General features: G+C 38.8%; 1 protein-coding gene across 13 annotated transcripts in view; it reads right to left on the minus strand.

The window, feature by feature from the left end:
* NCOA6 (nuclear receptor coactivator 6) overlaps window positions 1-23,043 on the minus strand; it is a 189,799-nt gene that overhangs the window by 139,615 nt on the left and 27,141 nt on the right. For 10 of the 13 annotated variants that reach the window (XM_037812091.1, XM_037812086.1, XM_037812081.1 and 7 more), the window contains one exon: window positions 7,592-7,668. The exons of the other annotated variants lie outside the window; for them this stretch is intronic. The gene's annotated coding sequence lies outside the window, so the exon portion shown is untranslated. The remainder of the gene's footprint in view (window positions 1-7,591; window positions 7,669-23,043) is intronic. 13 annotated transcript variants of the gene reach the window in all.

Consider the following 23,043-nt stretch of genomic DNA (forward strand, 5'->3'; position numbering starts at 1 on the left):
TTCTATAAAAGTTTCACTCACTACGTTTATTTTTCAGAAACTTAAATCCTCCAAAGTGTTCCTATGCGAGATAGGAACAGCCTCTTCAAGAACATGAACAAGATGCATCCCCCTCCACCATAATGTCAATACTCCCTTTCCACATGAACATGTTAGGGTGGTCACTGCTCAGACATCCCTGAAGACTGAGACAGTGATCAAATGATAAGAAGGAGTAGCAACAGACAAGATTAGATTTAACAAAGGATGACAAATACTGATCCTCTTTATTATATATATATATATATACACACACACACACACACATATATATATGTAATCGTATTAGAACATCTAGAAGGAAATAACTGAAATGATGGAACTGTAACCCATAACATTCTTTGAAATTTGCTGTGTAACTACTTGTTAAATTGTACTTTGAAAGTTATCACTTTTCTGTATATACGTTATATTTCACAATAAGGAAATAACTGAAATCGTGGAATGGTAACCTATAACATTCTTTGAAATTTGGTTTATAACTACTTGTTAAATCCTACTTTGAAAGTAATCACTTTTCTGTATATATGTTCTATTTCACAATAAAAAATGTTAAAAAATAATTAAGGTGGGGAAGATGGCAGAGTAGGAAGCTCCATTAATCAGTCCCTCTACCAAAATAGCTACTGAACTAACAGGAATTGCCTGAATCAACTATTGTGAAACTCTGGAGTCTAGTCAAACACTGTGCAGTATCCAGGGAAGAGCTGTAGAAAAAGGCTGCTAAATTGTGGTAATTATCAGTGAATTTCGGCCTCCATGCAGGAACTGCCATCCTCCAACCCCTAGAAAGATGATAGGCAGTAGAGGGAAGTGTAGCCAGGGCTCCTGGTGCACTTGCTCATGCCAGGGTGGGGTATAGGGCCCTACTTCTCCAAAATCCAGGGTCTGATCACCAATCACAGCCTTTGACCACCTACTTCAGATCACTGTGGGGCCAGCTCTGAAGATGATCCCCCTCTTCAAAGGGGAGAAATAGATCTCCAGGGTTTTAACAGTGTAATACTCAGGATGTCCAGTTTGCAACAAAAAATTACAAAACACACCAAGAATCAGGGTAGTAGGGCCCATTCAAAGGAATACAAGAATTTGCCAGAAATCATCCCAGAGGAAGCTCATACATTAGAACTTTTATTCAAAGACTAAGTCAACCGTCTTAAATATGTTCAATGAGCTAAAGGAATCCATACACAAAGAACTAAAGGAAATTAGGAAAATGTCTGAACAAAATAGATAGAAATTAAAAAGAATGATAATATTAAATGTTAGCAAGGATGTAGAGTAACTAGAACTCTCATACCATTAGGAATGTAAAATGGTATATTTTTGAAAAAGAGTTTGGCAGTTTCTTATAAAGTTATTTACTCCAAATAAATGAAAACATGTCTTCCCAAAGACTTATGCATGAATGTTAACAGCAACTCTATTGATAATAACCAAATTGGAAACAACCCAAATGTCCATCAATTCGTAAATGAAGAGACAAATCGTGGTGTAGCCATATACTGGAATACTATTGTAAGGGTTCTCAGCCAGGGAAAGGGTGAAGCTTTGCCCCCAGGGAACATCTGGCATTGTCTGGAGACATTTTTGATTGTTACAACTGGGGAGGCATGGGCTAATGGCATCTAGTGGGTAAAGGTATGCTCCTAAACATTCAACAATGTGCAAGATAGTCCCTCAACAAAGAAATTATCCAGCCCAAAATGTCAATAGTGCTAAAGCTGAGAAACTCCAAATTACTGGTATATGCAACAAAACATGGGATGAATGTCAAAAACTTCATGCTAATCAAAAGAAGTCAGAAACTTCTATGAAGTTCTAGAACAGGCAAAACTAACCTATAGGGATAGAAATCAGATCAGTACTTGCTGGGACTGGGGTAGGAGTGGGGACTGACTACAAAGGGACACAAGGGAACCTCTGGGTGAAAATGTCCTATATCTTGATTGTGGGGGTTTATACATCTGTCAAAAATGTACCTTTAAATGATGTATTTTGTATGTAAATAACTTCTTGCATGAACTACTACAAAATGTATTTAAAAAATAGAAGGGTATGGGATAATAATATGGGGAAAAAATAGCTATTGCAGACTATGGACTGTAGTTAACAGTAATATTTTAATATTCTTTGATCAACAGTAACAAATTTACTACACCAATACTATGGGTCAACAACAGGGGAGGATACAGGGTATCGGAAGATTTGGGTTATATTTTTTTTCTTATTTCTATTCTAGAGTAATGAAAATGTTCTAAAATTGATCATGGGGATTTATGCACAACTATGCCGTGATGAAACTTTGAGCCAGTGATTGTATGCTTTGGATGGTCTGTGTGGTGTGTGAATATATCTTAATAAAATAAAAAAAAAAAGATGCAGTTTATTGTATGTAAATTATACATATAAGATTGGTGAAAGATACATTGTCCAAGTGGGGTGAAAATACATGGAGATTCACCATAGTATTCTACTTTTTTATCTGTCCCATAATTTCCATAACAAGAGGTTTAAAAATACATACGTATATAAACACTAATTCAGGGAGAGGCCTTAATTGAATCTTTCCCCAAAATATTCAGGATTAAAACCTCATTATGGGAATGACCTTTATGCCTCTATTCTTGCAGGGGAGAGAGCTGATGTGAAAGATAGAAGAAGGAAAAAAGAGATGGTTTGATAAAGGCAAGGTAAAGACATCTCACAAGCTGTTTTTGTTTTTGTTTTTAACCTGTAGTATCTCCATCTAGTCCCATCTGGCACTAAACCATGTCCTCTGAGAGAGACAGACTTTTAAGATGGCCCACAGTGATTCTGGACTTCTGGAATTCATGCCCACATGTAATCTCCCCCTGAGTATGGGGCTTGCTAGTGACTTGCTTCTAACCAACAGAATATGGCAAAGGTGATGGGATGCCACTTTCATTAGATTATAAAAAACTGTGACTTCTGACTCCCTCTACCCCCTTCTCAGTTTACCACATTTGAAAGGCCCATATATTTAGTAAGTGTCAGAGCCATGATTCGAACCCAGGCACTCAGATTCTTCAGTCTGAGCTCTTCACTACTACAACACCTGCAACCTCACACTACTTGAATATTAGGTAAAAACATATTCTCAGCTCACTAGAGACTGATAGGTTCATTCACTCATTCCACAAATATTTAAGCATGCAATATATGCCAGGTGTTATTCTAAAGGGTAAAGATACAAGGGTGAAGAAAATATAGACACAGTACCTGCTTTTATGGAGCTTACATTCTAGCAAGAACATAGACAAGTTTAAAGCAAAGCATAAGCATTTCTTTCTTTCTTTTTTTTTAAAGATCCTTCCATTTTTGGCCACATTGCTTTATGCTAGAGTCATACACAAAATTTTGCCAGGTATTTGACACTAACTTTCTTCTAAAGTTCAAAAGTATACCATTGGGCAAGATGGCGGCATAGAGAGGAGTGGAAGCTAAGTAGTCCCCCTGGAACAACTACAAAAAACCAGAAACAACTAGTAAATAATCCAGAATAACTGCGGGGGGACAAATGAGACCATCCATTCATCATACACCAACCTGAATTGGGAGGAATGCCCGAGAACACAGCATAAAATCTGTAAGTAAAACCTGCGGAACCAGGTCGGGAGACCCCCTCCACCATAGCCCGAGCTGCAGAGCCGCGTGGTGCCACAGAGAAGCTCTCTCCCAGCAAGTGAATATAGCTCAGCTGAGCTCCAATTGGGGTTTTAAGTAGCGAGTGTGAACTGCTCACTACAGGTACGCAGCCCCAAAAAACAGACAGAGGCTTTGGGTGACGACTGACCTGGGAGAGCCGGAGGGTTGCCTTGGACTGGGTCTGAAGGAGACTATCTGTTTCTTTTTAGGCTCAGTGGAGAAAGCCCCAGCCATTTTTAGTTTCCAGGGCTGTGACTCTGGGAAGGGTGGAGACACCACAAGCAGAGAGCGAGACCACTGAAATGCTAATGACCTCCACCTGAGGGGTCTGTCTTCTCCAGGAGGAAAGGGGTGGGGCCCTTTCCATTCAGAACCAGACCCCAGAGCCTGGGGGAACACGGCCACACCTCCTCACACCAGTCAAGAATTATAGGCTAACAGGTGCCACCTGCTGGGCAGAAAAGCACAGTGACCCGAGACATCAAAGGGTGGAGCAATTTTCTAAGACACACCCACAGGGAAACCAGATACTGAATATTTCTTCCCTCTGGGACCTGAGCCTGTTCTGGTCTGGGAAAACTTGATTTGGGTAACCAAGGAAACCATGCCTAGACAACAGAAAATTACAACCTACACTAAGAAAAACAAAGTTATGGCCCAGTCAAAGGAACAAACGTACACTTCAACAGAGATACAGGAATTTAAACAACTAATGCTAAATCAATTCAAAAAGTTTAGAGAAGATATTGCAAAAGAGATAGAGGCTGTAAAGGAAGCACTGGACATGTATACGGCAGAAATCAAAAGTTCAAAAAACCTACTAGTAGAATCTATGGAAATGAAAGGCACAACACAAGAGATGAAAGACACAATGGAAACATACAACAGCAGATCTCAAGAGGCAGAAGAAAACACTCAGGAACTGGAGAACAAAATACCTGAAAGCCTACACGCAAAGGAGCAGATGGAGAAAAGAATGAAAAAATATGAGCAACGTCTCCGGGAAATCCAGGATGAAACAAAGTACAATAATGTAAGTATCATCGGTGTCCCAGAAGGAGAAGAGAAAGGGGGCAGAAGCAATAATAGAGGAAATAATTAATGAAAATTTCCCATCTCTTATGAAAGACATAAAATTACAGATCCAAGAAGCGCAGCGTACTCCAAACAGAAGAGATCTGAATAGGCCTACGCCAAGACACTTAATGATCAGATTATCAAATGTCAAAGACAAAGAGAGAATCCTGAAAGCAGCAAGAGAAAAGCAATCCATTACATACAAAGGAAGCTTAATAAGACTTTGTGCGGATCTCTCAGCAGAAACCATGGAGGCAAGAAGGAAGTGGTGTGATATATTTAAGATATTGAAAGAGAAAAACCACCAACCAAGAATCCTGTATCCAGCAAAGCTGTCCTTCAAATATGAGGGAGAGCTCAAAATATTTTCTGACAAACAGACAATGAGAGACTTTGTGAACAAGACACCTGCCCTACAGGAAATACTAAAGGAAGCACTACAGGGTGATAGAAGACAGGAGTGTGTGGTTTGGAACACAATTTTGGGAAATGGTAGCACAACAATGTAAGTACACTGAACAAAGGTAACTATGAATATGGTTGAGAGAGGAAGATGGGGAGCATGTGAGACACCACAAGAAAGGAGGAAAGATAACAACTGGGACTGTGTAACTTGGTGAAATCTAGAGTATTCAACAATTGTGATAAAATGCACAAATATGTTCTTTTACGAGGGAGAACAAGCAAATGTCAACCTTGCAAAGTGTTAAAAATGGGGAGGCATTGGGGGAGGGATGCAATCAGCATAAACTAGAGACTGTAACTAATGGAATCATTGTATTATGCTTCCTTTAATGTAACAAAGGTGATATACCAAGGTGAATGCAGATAAGAGGGGGGGATAGGGGAGGCATGTTAGACACTTGACATTGGTGGTACTGTCTGATTCTTTATTCTACTTTGATTTAAGGTTATTTTTCCTTTTGCTGCTTCCTAGCTGTCATTTTTTTGTTTCCTCTTTCTTTTGCCTCTCTACCTTCTTTGACTCTCCCTCCTGCCTTGTGGAAGAAATGTAGATGCTCTTGCTTAGTATGAGCAGAATGTTCAATTAGGATGAACTTAAATGTTTGGAAATGAACAGGGGTGTTGGTAGCAAGATGTGAGAATAACTAACAGCGCCGAATGGTGTGTGAATGAGGTGGAAAGGGGAAGCTCAGAGTCATATACGTCACCAGAAGGAAAGTTGGAGGTCAAAAGATGGAAATGTATAAAACTGAATCCTATGGTGGGCAATGTCCATGATCAACTGTACAAATACTAGAAATCACTTCATGAACCAGAACAAATGTATGACAATACAATTAGAAGTTAATAATAGAGGGGCATATAGGGAAGAACTATATACCTATTACAAACTATATACTACAGTTAGTAGTATTTCAACATTTTTTCATAAACAGTAACAAACGTACTATATCAATACTAGGAGTCAACAATTGAGGGGGTTTGGTTAGGGATAGGGGAGGTTTAGAGTTTCCTTTTTTTCTTTTTTCATCTCTCACTTTATTTCTTGTCTGGAGTAATGAAAAGTTTCTAAAAATTGAACAAAAATTAAGTGTGATGGATGCACAGCTGTATGAGGGTACCCAGGGGCAAGTGATTGTACACTTTGGATCTTTGGATAATTGTATGGTATCTGAACAATCTCAATAAAAATGAAAAAAAAAAAAAAGTATACATTGATGATCCACTTTTATTTAACAAAATATCAGATATAAGGCATATTTCCTTTACATTTCAATTGCATTTTTAAATATTACCAATTTAGAGAAATTATAAGGGTAATTATTACTATTTTTGTAACACAAGTAAATATTATACAAAGATGCATATATAAAAATAGAAGCCCATATCTTTTTTCTTTAATAATTGTTTTGTTAGAGAAGTTGTAGGTTTACAGAAATATTGTAATAAAATATATAAAATACAGAGTTCCCACATACTACCAAAGTACAGGTATTATTACCACCTAAGCACAGTATTCTTATATCAAAATACTTATTCTCTTACGTATATATTTAGCCAAATATTTATCTAATTATATATCAAAAAAAAAAGTCACAAGTTGCATAGTGACCAGTTCTGCTTTTACCAGCAAGAACAGTGGTTCCCAGACTTGTGTGCACACTGGAATTATCTAGAGATCTTTGAAAAATTTCAAAGCCTATGGCCACACCCCAGGCCAATTAAATCACAACCTAGTAGGGAGGGGAAAGGAACAAAGGGATCAGTATTTTTCAAAGCTCCACAGATTAATCCAAGATGAAACAAGTTTAAAATAAAAAACAAAACCAAAGAAAGACAAACTATATACATGTGTCCTTTTCTGAATCAGAGCTTTTTAAAGTAGTTTTGACATTTTAAAAAACTGTTATGAATTCTGAGAACATCAGAAAGACGGTCAAATAAATAATTATTTTCCTTCTTGGATTCATCCATGCCTCCATTCCTCTCCGGAATCATGGATAACTGAGACCTCTGCAATCATGGTCAACTGAGAAAATATTCTCCTTTTCACCCCTTCTTGGCACATTCCAGGACATCAATAAAGAATTCTGCCACGTTATATATATTCAACATAACTGATAAAGTCACGCCTCAACTGCTTTTTTATTAAGCAGATCTTAATTCTGTCAGTTTGGGTCCAACCCGCAAGTCAAAATGCAGTTTGCCAATATAAAATATGCTAAAGACATTGAGATCAAAATGCCTTCTTTAGTAAAAAGTAAAATAAGTCAATCCTTTAAGCCGAAACCAAGTCTTTTAAAAATCAAACTTGCATTTGTATTCTATAGAATCAACAGACCTGTTTAAGAACTCTCTGACCAGTCTCAGAAAAGACTGCAAGGGGTTCAGTAGGACCCCTCTCCATTCCACCAGGACCTAGACAGAAAAGAAAAAAAAGCAAAGAGGAAGAAGAGAAACATCAGAAGAAAAGACTAAACATAAACCCAATAAACTTATTCAAAGTAAAATTTTAGTGACTGACTGAATTCCTTCTCTGTAGCACTGTTTCTGCTAATTCTATTCTGTAAAGAATTATAAAAGACATGAGATGACCCACAGTCTAACAGAGTGGTTTTTAACAAGGAAAGCATATCAAAACCACCAAAGAAGCTTTTTCAAACTACCTCAGTAGGGTTACATTAGTGCAGTTAATTTTATACTTCATTACCTTTATGATGTGTATATTTTCTTTACATATGTTATCTTCAATTAACAAATTTCAAAAAACAGATTCATGTGTTCTGGGCAGAACACCTGAAAGATTCTAATTAAATAGTAGCAAAAACAGTCCCACAGAGGTTACATGATTTGCCCCAGGTCACATATGCAGTTAGCTATAGACTTTGTCCTTCTTGACACTTTCCTGGTCTGTTGCAAAGCTGTAAATATACTGATAATATTATACTTCTTAATTTAAACATTTACTCTACTATTTATACCCTGAAACAAATATTATTATAGACAACTGCAAAAAAAAAAAAAAAAAAAAAAAAAATCCAAGCAAACAAATAAATGAAAAAACACAGATGTCCTGGGTTCACAACTGTGAACCACCACAGCTGCTGCACCATCTACATAAGGAAAATAAAGTCTAATTCCCATGCAACAACTTCCTAACCACAGTATCTATTTAATTTAATTCTCTCAGTATAGACATATATCAAATGATTAGTAGTAAAACCAATTGAGGACATATTCAGAATAGGCTAGCAATGTTCATGATAATAAAACACAGATTATATAGATGGGCACAACAGGGTCGGAGGCAAAGATAAGGTACAGGTAAGGTTTTGTCCCCGGAAGAAATACCCAAGGGTTCTGACTCCTAGTTCCCACATTCTCTTCAGGATCTGTCTCCTGTATGCCCAGAAGGGAGCCACAGACAGTTTGATGCCGACTTCTGGGAAGATGGTGGAATAGCAGAGGCAGAGCAAACATCTCCATAAAAGGGCTAGAAAAGGGGCAGAAGGCGCCCAGAACAGCAGTTCCAAGGTGCAACCAGCTGGAAAGGCAACTCAACAACGCATAGCAGAGACTGGATGGAGAGGTGGAGAGACTGCGCCTGAAACAACTGGCGAGTGTGTTCAATTGGAACCACCCCCATTGACTGGTGACTGGAGCCAGACGCCAAGTGCAGGAGGGAACAACTTTCCACATCCCATGCACTCATTTCAGCAGCTGGTTGGGGAAACGACCTGTCACAGCCCTGCAGCCAGGAGCTTCTGTGAGAGACCTTGGGATTCAGTGGACTTGTGGTGACTGCATTTACTCTTCCTCCACGGAAGCCTGCAGTGTGCAGGGGTGAGAGGTGGAGCACCAGGAGCCCTTCTCCAACCCCAGAGGCTTGGGGGCACCAGGTGGAATTACCAGACTCACAGTGGCCTTAAGTGGACTCCCCACCGAGCTGCACAGGGCCGACCCCCACCCCCAGGGCTGGCAGTCCCCAGTGCACATGGAGAAGTGGCACACAGATTGGATTTCCACCTGGTTTGGACCCCACACAGCACATAGGCCAAGTTGGGGGAAAGCTGGTTTGAGAGGAAAAGGTGGCTCAAGAGCACCATCTGCTGGGAGCACAGGTAAAGTGCACTCCAGCAAGTACAGTGTACAGCAATTTGTAGTCTGCCAAATTATACATAAATGCTCAAATAATCCTGCATATCTAAAAATAATCTTATCAAGCAAACACCCTGAAGCCAACAGATCATAAAACATATGAAGACCCAAGTAGATATGGACAAGCCAAACGATCAAATTAAAAAGCCAGAGGAGATACAGAATCTGGAGCACTTAACCAAAAAAGTACATACAAATCTCCTAAACAACTTCAATGGGTTGGCTAAAGACACAAAATACATCAAGAGGACTTTAGAAGAGCATAAAGAAGAATTTGAAAGAGTAAATATAAAAACAACAAATCTCATGGAAATAAAGGGTACTGTAGATCAAATTAAAAAATATTACAGGCATACAACAGCACATCTGAAGAGGCAGAAGAATAAGTGAACTGGAGGACAAAGCAATTGAATGCCAACACACAAAAGAATTAATGGTGAAAAAAATTGAAAAATTTGAAATGGATCTCAGGGAAAAGAAGCACGCAAATATAAGAATCACTGGTGTCCCAGAAGGAGAAGAGAAGAGTAAAGGGCTAGGAAGAGTATTTGAGGACATAGTTGGGGAAAACTTCCAACCCTTCTAAATGACATAAATATGCAAATCAAGCCCAACAAACACCAAATTGAATAAATCCAAATAGACCCACTCTGAGATAGTCAAATGCTGAAGAAAAGGAGAAAGTCTGGAAAGCAGAAAGAAACAAGTGATTCACTACATACAAGGGAAACCATATAAGACTAAATGCTGAGTATTCAGCAGACACCATGGAGGCAAGAATGCAATGGTATGACATATTTACGACTCTAAAATAGAAAAACTGCCAGCCAAGAATTCTTCATTCAGCAAAGTGTTCCTTTAAAATTGAGAGAGAGGTTAAAATTTTGACAAACAAATGCTGAGAGAATTTGTTAACAAGAGATCTGCCCTGCAAGAAATACTAAAGGGGGCTCTACCAGTTGAGAAAAAAAGAAAGGAGAGAGAGGTCTGGAGAAGGGCACAAAACTGAAAAGTATTAGTAAGGTAACTTATAGGAAAAAAGAGAGAGGGGAAGGGCAGAAAAATAGATCTGATAATTAAAAACCAAAGGATAAGGTAACTGGTTCAAGAATTGCCATCACAGTTATAACTTTGAATGTGAATGGATTAAACTCCCCAATTAAAAGACACAGACTAGCAGAACGGATTAAAAAGTATGATCCATCGATATGCTGTTTACAAGAGACTCATCTTAGACCCTGTGGCACAAAGAGATGGAAAGTAAAAGGATGGAACCAAAGAACAGCAGAGGTAGCTATACTAACGTCAGACAAAATAGACTTTAAATGCAAAGATGTCATAAGAGACAAAGAAGGGCATTATATATTAATAAAAGAAACAATTCACCAAGAAGAAATAAGAACCATAAATGTTTATGCGCCCAATCAAGGAGCTCAAAAACATGAGACAGAACATTGGCTAAACTGAAGGGAGCAATAGACATTTCTACAATAATACTGGTGACTTCAATACACCACTCTCTTCAATAAATAGAACAACTAAACAAAAGACCAATAAGGAACTGAGAACCTAAACGAGATAAATGAATTGGACTCAACAGACATATATAAACTGTCACATCCCAAAACACCAGGATATATATTCTTCTGTAGCACTCATGGAACATTCTCCAGGATAGATCATATGCTGAGGCAGAAAATAAGTCTTAATAAATTTAAAAAAGATTGAAATTATTCAATGTACATTCTCTGACCATAATGAAATGCAACTAAAGATCAATAACCACCAAAGAGCCAGATCTTTCACAAATACATAGAGGTCAAACAAAACACTCCTAAACAACCAGTGGGTCAAAGAAGAAATTGCAAGAGAAATAGGTAAATATCTAGAGATGAATGAAAACAAGAACACAACATATCAAAATCTATGAGATGAAAAAAAAAATCTATGGGATGCAGTGAAGGTGGTGCTGAGAGGAAAATTTATAACTCTAAATGCATACACCAAAAAGCAAGAAAGAGCTAAAACCAAAGACCTAACTGAACAACTGCAGAGGCAAGAGAATGATCAGCAAACTAACCCTAAAGCAAGGAGAAGAAAAGAAATAACAAAGATTAATGCAGAAACAAATGAGTTGGAGAACAAAAACAGAGAGAGAATAAATAAAACCAAAAGTTGGTTCTTTGAGAAGATCAACATGATTGACAAACCCTTAGCTAGACAGACAAAGTAAAAAAGAGAGAAAACTCAAATAAACAAAATCAGAAAGGAGAGAGAAGTCATTAATATGGATCCCAAAGAAATTCAAAAAATCCTAAGAGGATATTTTGAACAACTGTATGCCAACAAACAGGACAACTTAGAGGAAATGGACAATTTCCTGCAAATACAAGAACCACCTACACTAACCAAGATGAAATAGAAGACCTCAGCAAACCAATTACAAATAAAGAGATCCAATCAGTCATTGACAATCTTCATGAAAAGAAAAGCCCAGGGCCAGATGGCTTCACAGGGGAATTTTACCAAACTTTCAAAAAAGAACCAACACTATTCCTGGTCAAACTGTTGCAAAAAACTGAAGAAAAAGGAACACCACCTAATTCATGTTATGAAGCTATCATCACTCCAATATAAAACCAGATAAAGATACTACAAGGAAGGAAAACTACAGCCCAATCTTCCTAATGTAGATAGATGTAAAAATTCTCAACAAAATAATTGCAAATCGAATTCAAAGGCACATTAAAAGAATTATAAACCACAACCAAGTGGGGTTCATCCCAGGCATATAAGGGTGGTTCAACATAAGAAAATCAATCAGTAAATACAACACTTAAAAAATCAAAAGGGAAAAATCAAATGATCATCTTGATGGACGCTGAAAAAGCATTTGACAAAATTGAGCATCCCTTTTTGATAAAAATACTCCAAAAGGTAGGAATTGAAGGAAACTTCCTCAATATGATAAAGGGCATATATGAAAAACTCACAGCCGGCACAGTACTCAATGGTGAGAGACTGAAAGCCTTCCCCCTAAGACTGGACATGAGACAAGGATGCCCACTGTCACTGCAATTATTCAACACTGTGCTAGAAGTTCTAGCCAGAGCAATTCACCAGGAAAAAGAAATAAAAGGCATCTGAATTAAAGGAAGAAGTAAAACTATCATTATTTGCAGATGATGTGATCTTTCATCTGGAAAATCCTGAGAAACTGATAACAAAGCTACTTCAGCTAATAAATTCAGCAGAGTGGCAGGATACAAGATTAATGCACGTAAGTCAGTAATGTTCCTCGACACTACTAATGACCTAACTGAAGAGGCAACCAAGAAAAAAATTCCAATCACAATAGCAACTAAAAAAATCAAGTACATAGGAATAAAGTTAAGCTAGGATATAAAAGACCTCTACACAGACTATACAAAACATTACTAAAATAAATCAAAGGGGACCTAATTAGTTGAAGAGAGATTCCATGCTCATGGATAGGAAGGCTAAACGTAGTTTATATGTCAATTCTACCCAAACTGATCTACCGATTTGACACAATTCCAATAAAAATTACAACCACCTACTTTACAGAAGTAGAAAAGCTACTTACCAAATTTATTCATAAGGGAAAGGAGCCTTGAATTGCCAAAACATTCTAAAAAGAAGAACAAAGTAGGAGGACTTACACTTCTTAAGTTTAAAGTCTACTATAAAGCCACGTGGTCAAAACAGCATGGTACTGGCACAAAGCTAAACAATGGAATCTAGATCAATGGAATCGAATCAAGAGTTTGGAAACAGACCCCACAGATCTATGGTCAAGTGGTTTTTGATAAGGCCTCCAAATCCACCGAATTGGGACAGAAAAACAAATGGGGCTGGGAGAACTGGATATTCATATCCAAAAGAATGAAGGAGGACCCCTACCTCACACTCTATACAAAAATTAAAGTGGATCAAAGACCTAAATGTAAGAACCAGTACCATAAAACTCCAAGAATATAGGAAAACATCTTCAAACCATATATCTGATAAGAGACTGATATCCTGTATATATATACAGGAATCCTACAACTCAATGACAATAGTACAAACAGCCCAAGTATAAAATGGGCAAAAGATATGAAAAGACATTTTTCCGAAGAGGAAATACAAATGGCTAAAAAACACATGAAAAAATGTTCAGCTTCACTAGCTGTTAGGGAAATAAAAACCAAAACCACAATGAGTTATCATCTCACACCAATAAGAATGGCTGCCATTAAACAAACAGGAAACAACAAATGCTGGAGAGGATGTCGAGAAACTGGAACTCTTATTCATTGTATAATGGCTGTATAATGCTACAGCCACTGTGGAGGGTGGTCTGGCAGCTATTCAGAAAATTAGATACAAGTTACCCTATGATCCGGCAATTTCACTTCTCAGTATATACCCAGAAGATCTGAAAGCTGTGACACAAACAGACATTTGCACACCAGTGTTCACAGTGGCATTGTTCATAATTGCCAAGAGATGGAAACAATCCAAGTGTCCTTCAACAGATGAGTAGATAAACAAAATGTGGTATATACATACAATGGAATACTATGCAGCAGTAAGAAACAAAGAGGTCCTGAAACATATGGCAACATGGATGAACCTTGAAAACATAATGCTGAGTGAAATAAAACAGACACAAAAGGAGAGACATTACATGTTGCGACTATATGAACTCCCTGAACAATCTAAAATCAGTGACTTATACAGAATAGAGGGGACCTATAGAAAGACAGAAGCTAGTGAAGGAGGAATGATAACCTACTGTGTTCAGATATGTTAATGAGGGTAAATTTAAAGGTATGGGAATGGATAGAGGTGATCACTGTTCATTACTGGAATTACAAGAGCTGCACTGAAGTGAACATGATTGAAAGGGGTTGTTTAAAGGCATGTATCCCACAGATTAGCAATACAAATATAAATGTTTGTTTGTTTATAGTGAAATTGACAAAATCTAAAGATAAAGAGGGGATTTTGAAAGCAGCAAGAGAGAACTGACTTGTCACATACAAGGGATTCCCCAAATAAGATTAACAATAGATTTCTCATCAGAAAACATGGGAGCCAGACGATAGTGAGGTGCCTATTTAAAGTCCTTAAAGAAAAAACAAAACAAAACAAAAATCCAAACGTGTCAACCAAGAATTCTATATTCAACAAAATTATCTTTCAAATATAAAGGAGGAGGCGGGGCAAGATGGGGGACTGGTGAGCTGTATGTTTTAGTTACTCCTCCAGGAAAGTAGGTAGAAAGCCAGGAACTGCGTGGACTGGACACCACAGAGCAATCTGACTTTGGGCATACTTCATACAACACTCATGAAAACGTGGAACTGCTGAGATCAGCGAAATCTGTAAGTTTTTGCGGCCAGGGGACCCACGCCCCTCCCTGCCAGGCTCAGTCCCGGGGGAGGAGGGGCTGTCAGCTCCGGGAAGGAGAAGGGAGAACTGCAGTGGCAGCTCTTATCAGAAACTCATTCTACTGATCCAAACTCCAAACATAGATAGACTGAGACCAGACACCAGAGAATCTGAGAGCAGCCAGCCCAGCAGAGAGGAGACAGGCATAGAAAAAAAACAACACGAAAAACTCCAAAATAAAAGCGGAGGATTTTTGGAGTTCTGGTGAACATAGAAAGGGGAAGGGCCCTGAGGCGCATATGCAAATCCCGAAGAAAAGCTGATCTCTCTGCCCTGTGGACCTTTCCTTAATGGCCCTGGTTGCTTTGTCTCTTAGCATTTCAATAACCCATTAGATCTCTGAGGAGGGCCCTTTTTTTTTTTTTTAATCCTTTTTTCTTTTTCTAAAACAATTACTCTAAGAAGCCCAATACAGAAAGCTTCAAAGACTTGCAATTTGGGCACGTCAAGTCAAGAGCAGAACTAAGAGAGCTCTGAGACAAAAGGCAATAATCCAGTGGCTGAGAAAATTCACTAAACACCACTTCCCATGAAAAGGGGGGTGTCCACTCACAGCCATCATCCTGGTGGACAGGAAACACTCCTGCCCATCGCCAGCCCCATAGCCCAGAGCTGCCCCAGACAACCCAGTGTGACGGAAGTGCTTCAAATAACAGGCACACACCACAAAACTGGGCGTGGACATTAGCCTTCCCTGCAACCTCAGCTGATTGTCCCAGAGTTGGGAAGGTGGAGCAGTGTGAATTAACAAAGCCCCATTCAGCCATCATTTCAGCAGACTGGGAGCCTCCCTACACAGCCCAGCAGCCCAGAACAGCCCTGGGGGGACGGCACTCACCTGCGACATAGCACAGTCATCCCTCAACAGAGGACCCGGGGTGCACAGCCTGGAAGAGGGGCCCACTTGCAAGTCTCAGGAGCCATACGCCAATACCAAGGACTTGTGGGTCACTGGCAGAGACAAACTGTGGCAGGACTGAACTGAAGGATTAGACTATTGCAGCAGCTTTAAAACTCTAGGATCATGTGAGAGATTTGATTGTTAGGGCCACGCCCCCTCCCTGACTGCCCAGAAACACGCCCCATATACAGGGCAGGCAACACCAACTACACACGCAAGCTTGGTACACCAATTGGACCCCACAAGACTCACTCCCCCACTCACCAAAAAGGCTAAGCAGGGGAGAACTGCCTTGTAGAGAACAGGTGGCTCGTGGACCCCACCTGCTGGTTAGTTAGAGAAAGTGTACTCCACGAAGCTGTAGATCTGATAAATTAGAGATAAGGACTTCAATTGGTCTACAAATCCTAAAAAAACCCTATCAAGTTCAGCAAATGCCACGATGCCAAAAACAACAGAAAATTATAAAGCATATGAAAAAACCAGATGATATGGATAACCCAAGCCCAAGCACCCAAATCAAAAGATCAGAAGAGACACAGCACCTAGAGCAGCTACTCAAAGAACTAAAGATGAACAATGAGACCATACTACGGGAGACAAAGGAAATCAAGAAGACCCTAGAAGAGCATAAAGAAGGCATTGCAAGACTAAATAAAAAAATGGATGATCTTATGGAAATTAAAGAAACTGTTGACCAAATTAAAAACATTCTGGACACTCATAGTACAAGACTAGAGGAAGTTGAACAACGAATCAGTGACCTGGAAGATGACAGAATGGAAAATGAAAGCATAAAAGAAAGAATGGGGAAAAAAATTGAAAAAATCGAAATGGACCTCAGGGATAGGATAGATAATACGAAACGTCCGAATATAAGACTCATTGGTGTCCCAGAAGGGGAAGAAAAGGGTAAAGGTCTAGGAAGAGTATTCAAAGAAATTGTTGGGGAAAACTTCCCAAATCTTCTAAACAACATAAATACACAAATCATAAATGCTCAGCGAACTCCAAATAGAATAAATCCAAATAAACCCACTCCGAGACATATACTGATCACACTGTCAAACACGGAAGAGAAGGGGCAAGTTCTGAAAGCAGCAAGAGAAAAGCAATTCACCACATACAAAGGAAACAGCATAAGACTAAGTAGTGACTACTCAGCAGCCACCATGGAGGCGAGAAGGCAGTGGCACGATATATTTAAAATTCTGAGTGAGAAAAATTTCCAGCCAAGAATACTTTATCCAGCAAAGCTCTCCTTCAAATTTGAGGGAGAGCTTAAATTTTTCACAGACAAACAAATGCTGAGAAAATTTGCTAACAAGAGACCTGCCCTACTGGAGATACTCAAGGGAGCCCTACAGACAGAGAAACAAAGAAAGGACAGATAGACTTGGAGAAAGGTTCAGTACTAAAGAGATTCGGTATGGGTACAATAAAGGATATTAATAGACAGAGGGGAAAAATATGACAAACATAAACCAAAGGATAAGATGGCTGATTCAAGAAATGCCTTCACGGTTATAACGTTGAATGTAAATGGATTAAACTCCCCAATTAAAAGATATAGATTCGCAGAATTGATCAAAAAAAATGAACCATCAAAATGTTGCATACAAGAGACTCATCTTAGACACAGGGACACAAAGAAACTGAAAGTGAAAGGATGGAAAAAAATATTTCATGCAAGCTACAGCCAAAAGAAAGCAGGCATAGCAATATTAATCTCAGATAAAATAGACTTCAAATGCAGGGATGTTTTGAGAGACAAAGAAGGCCACTACATACTAATAAAAGGGGCAATTAAGCAAGAAGAAATAACAATCGTAAATGTCTATGCACCCAACCAAGGTGCCACAAAATACATGAGAGAAACACTGGCAAAACTAAAGGAAGCAACTGATGCTTCCACAATAATTGTGGGAGACTTTAACACATCACTCTCTCCTATAGATAGATCAACCAGACAGAAGACCAATCAGGAAACTGAAAATCTAAACAATCTGATAAATGAATTAGATTTAACAGACATATACAGGACATTACATCCCAAATCACCAGGATACACATACTTTTCTAGTGCTCACGGAACTTTCTCCAGAATAGATCATATGCTGGGACATAAAACAAGCCTCAATAAATTTAAAAAGATTGAAATTATTCAAAGCACATTCTCTGACCACAATGGAATACAATTAGAAGTCAATAACCATCAGAGACTTAGAAAATTCACAAATACCTGGAGGTTAAACAACACACTCCTAAACAATCAGTGGGTTAACGAAGAAATAGCAAGATAAATTGCTAAATATATAGAGACGAATGAAAATGAGAACACAACATTCCAAAACCTATGGGATGCAGCAAAAGCAGTGCTCAGGGGGAAATTTACAGCACTAAACGCATATATTAAAATGGAAGAAAGAGCCAAAATCAAAGAACTAATGGATCAACTGAAGAAGCTAGAAAATGAACAGCAAACCAATCCTAAACCAAGTACAAGAAAAGAAATAACAAGGATTAAAGCAGAAATAAATGACATAGAGAACAAAAAAACAATAGAGAGGATAAATATCACCAAGAGTTGGTTCTTTGAGAAGATCAACAAGATTGACAAGCCCCTAGCTAGACTGACAAAATCAAAAAGAGAGAAGACCCATATAAGCAAAATAATGAATGAAAAAGGTGACATAACTGCAGATCCTGAAGAAATTAAAAAAATTATAAGAGGATATTATGAACAACTGTATGGCAACAAAATGGATAATGCAGAAGAAATGGACAATTTCCTGGAAACATATGAACAACCTAGACTGACCAGAGAAGAAATAGAAGACCTCAACCAACCCATCACAAGTAAAGAGATCCAATCAGTCATCAAAAATCTTCCCACAAATAAATGCCCAGGGCCAGATGGCTTCACAGGGGAATTCTACCAAATTTTCCAGAAAGAACTGACACCAATCTTACTCAAACTCTTTCAAAACATTGAAGAAAATGGAACACTACCTAACTCATTTTATGACGCTAACATCAATCTAATACCAAAACCAGGCAAAGGTGCTACAAAAACGGAAAACTACCGGCCAATCTCCCTAATGAATATAGATGCAAAAATCCTCAACAAAATACTTGCAAATTGAATCGAAAGACACATTAAAAAAATCATACACCATGACCAAGTGGGGTTCATTCCAGGCATGCAAGGATGGTTCAACATAAGAAAATCAATCAATGTATTACAACACATTAACAAGTCAAAAGGGAAAAATCAATTGATCATCTCAATAGATGCTGAAAAAGCATTTGACAAAATCCAACATCCCTTTTTGATAAAAACACTTCAAAAGGTAGGAATTGAAGGAAACTTCCTCAATATGATAAAGAGCATATATGAAAAACCCACAACCAGCATAGTACTCAATGGTGAGAGACTGAAAGCCTTCCCTCTAAGATCAGGAACAAGACAAGGATGCCCGCTGTCACCACTGTTATTCAACATTGTGCTGGAAGTGCTAGCCAGGGCAATCCGGCAAGACAAAGAAATAAAAGGCATCCAAATTGGAAAAGAAGAAGTAAAACTGTCATTGTTTGCAGATGATATGATCTTTTATCTAGAAAACCCTGAGAAATCGACGGTACAGCTACTAGAGCTAATAAACAAATTTAGGAAAGTAGCGGGATACAAGATTAATGCACATAAGTCAGTAATGTTTCTATATGCTAGAAATGAACAAACTGAAGAGACACTCAAGAAAAAGATACCATTTTCAATAGCAACTAAAAAAATCAACTACCTAGGAATAAACTTAACCAAAGATGTAAAAGACCTATACAAAGAAAACTACATAACTCTACTAAAAGAAATAGAAGGGGACCTTAAAAGATGGAAAAATATTCCATGTTCATGGATAGGAAGACTAAATGTCATTAAGATGTCAATTCTACCCAAACTCATCTACAGATTCAATGCAATCCCAATCAAAATTCCAACAACCTACTTTGCAGACTTGGAAAAGCTAGTTATCAAATTTATTTGGAAAGGGAAGATGCCTCGAATTGCTAAAGACACTCTAAAAAAGAAAAACGAACTGGGAGGACTTAACACTCCCTGACTTTGAAGCTTATTATAAAGCCACAGTTGCCAAAACAGCATGGTACTGGCACAAAGATAGACATATAGATCAATGGAATCGAACTGAGAATTCAGAGATAGACCCTCAGATCTATGGCCGACTGATCTCTGATAAGGCCCCCAAAGTCACTGAACTGAGTTATAATGGTCTTTTCAACAAATGGGGCTGGGATAGTTGGATATCCATATTCAAAAGAATGAAAGAGGACCCCTACCTCACACCCTAAACAAAAATTAACTCAAAATGGACCAAAGATCTCAATACAAAAGAAAGTACCATAAAACTCCTAGAAGATAATGTAGGAAAACATCTTCAAGACCTTGTATTAGGCGGCCACTTCCTAGACTTTACACCCAAAGCACAAGCAACAAAAGAGAAAATAGATAAATGGGAACTCCTCAAGCTTAGAAGTTTCTGCACCTCAAAGGAATTTCTCAAAAAGGTAAAGAGGCAGCCAACTCAATGGGAAAAAATTTTTGGAAACCATGTATCTGACAAAAGACTGATATCTTGCATATATAAAGAAATCCTACAACTCAATGACAATAGTACAGACAGCCCAATTATAAAATGGGCAAAAGATATGAAAAGACAGTTCTCTGAAGAGGAAATACAAATGGCCAAGAAACACATGAAAAAATGTTCAGCTTCACTAGCTATTAGAGAGATGCAAATTAAGACCACAATGAGATACCATCTCACACCGGTTAGAATGGCTGCCATTAAACAAACAGGAAACTACAAATGCTGGAGGGGATGTGGAGAAATTGGAACTCTTATTCATTGTTGGTGGGACTGTATAATGGTTCAGCCACTCTGCAAGTCAGTCTGGCAGTTCCTTAGAAAACTAGATATAGAGTTACCATTCGATCCAGCGGTTGCACTTCTCGGTATATACCCGGAAGATCGGAAAGCAGTGACACGAACAGATATCTGCACGCCAATGTTCATAGCAGCATTATTCACAATTGCCAAGAGATGGAAACAACCCAAATGTCCTTCAACAGATGAGTGGATAAATAAAATGTGGTATATACACACGATGGAATACTACGCAGCAGTAAGAAGGAACGATCTCGTGAAACATATGACAACATGGATGAACCTTGAAGACATAATGCTGAGCGAAATAAGCCAGGCACAAAAAGAGAAATATTATATGCTACCACTAATGTGAACTTTGAAAAATGTAAAACAAATGGTTTATAACGTAGAATGTAGGGGAACTAGCAATAGAGAGCAATTAAGGAAGGGGGAACAATAATCCAAGAAGAACAGATAAGCTATTTAACGTTCTGGGGATGCCCAGGAATGACTATGGTCTGTTAATTTCTGATGGATATAGTAGGAACAAGTTCACAGAAATGTTGCTATATTAGGTAACTTTCTTGGGGTAAAGTAGGAACATGTTGGAAGTTAAGCAGTTATCTTAGGTTAGTTGTCTTTTTCTTACTCCCTTGTTATGGTCTCTTTGAAATGTTCTTTTATTGTATGTTTGTTTTCTTTTTAACTTTTTTTTCATACAGTTGATTTAAAAAAGAAGGGAAAGTTAAAAAAAAAAAAAAGAAAAACAAGGAAAAAAAAAGATGTAGTGCCCCCTTGAGGAGCCTGTGGAGAATGCAGGGGTATTCACCTACCCCACTTCCATGGTTGCTAACATGACCACAGACATAGGGGACTGGTGGTTTGATGGGTTGAGCCCTCTACCATAGATTTTATCCTTGGGAAGACGGTTGCTGCAAAGGAGAGACTAGGCCTCCCTATGGTTGTGCCTAAAAGCCTCCTCCCGAATGCCTCTTTGTTGTTCAGATGTGGCCCTCTCTCTCTGGCTAAGCCAACCTGAAAGATGAAATCACTGCCCTCCCCGTTACGTGGGATCAGACACCCAGAGGAGTGAATCTCCCTGGCAACGTGGAATATGACTCCCAGGGAGGAATGTAGACCTGGCATCGTGGGACGGAGAACATCTTCTTGACCAAAAGGGGGATGTGAAAGGAAATGAAATAAGCTTCAGTGGCAGAGAGATTCCAAAAGGAGCCGAGAGGTCACTCTGGTGGGCACTCTTACGCACACTTTAGACAACCCTTTTTAGGTTCTAAAGAATTGGGGTAGCTGGTGGTGGATACCTGAAACTATCAAACTACAACCCAGAACCCATGAATCTCGAAGACAGTTGTATAAAAATGTAGCTTATGAGGGGTGACAATGGGATTGGGAAAGCCATAAGGACCACAATCCACTTTGTCTAGTTTATGGATGGATGAGTAGAAAAATAGGGGAAGGAAACAAACAAACAGACAAAGGTACCCAGTGTTCTTTTTTACTTCAATTGCTCTTTTTCACTCTAATTATTATTCTTGTTATTTTTGTGTGTGTGCTAATGAAGGTGTCAGGGATTGATTTAGGTGATGAATGTACAACTATGTAATGGTACTGTAAACAATCGAAAGTACGATTTGTTTTGAATGACTGCATGGTATGTGAATATATCTCAATAAAATGCAGATGAAAAAAAAAAAAGAATATATAAATGGCAAAAAAATAAATAAATAAATAAATAAAGGAGAGGGAGAACCTAAGATGGCGGCTAGGTGAGACAGGGCAAAAAAATACCTCCGTGAAAAATACTAGATAAAAACCAGAAAGTGACCCGGAACACCAGTTCCAGCTATGCATCAGCCAGAGAAGGTCTGCTAAATCCACGGGGAACGTGCATTTGGTGAAACCAGGAGCTACATTCTGAAACAAGTGAGTAAGCCAGCTGAAAGCCCCGCGGCTGCGCTGCGGTGTGGGTAAATGGTGGGCTGGCGTTTGGAGACGGACTAGTTCTTTAAAAAAAAAAGCCCGGGAGTGCTGCAGATACGACAAGGAGAGCCGCGCAGTGAAGCACAGCAGGAGTGGGCTGGGCTAATACCTTGGGGTCTAGTGTGGAAGATATCCCTTCCCACACCCACTGCTGACTGTCTCGAGACCAGAGGAGCAGAGCGGAGCCAAAGAGAGAAAAAAAACCTCATTCCTTGCAGCCATCTCCCCAACGGGCAGGAGGGGACGGTCCTGCCCGGGGCCAGACCCACAGCCCAGAGGTGCACCAAGAAACCCAGTGTGACGGGGAATCTTTCCCGCAGCACTACACAC

Source organism: Choloepus didactylus, chromosome 19 (assembly GCF_015220235.1).
Source record: "Choloepus didactylus isolate mChoDid1 chromosome 19, mChoDid1.pri, whole genome shotgun sequence".
Taxonomy (NCBI): Eukaryota; Metazoa; Chordata; class Mammalia; order Pilosa; family Megalonychidae; genus Choloepus; species Choloepus didactylus.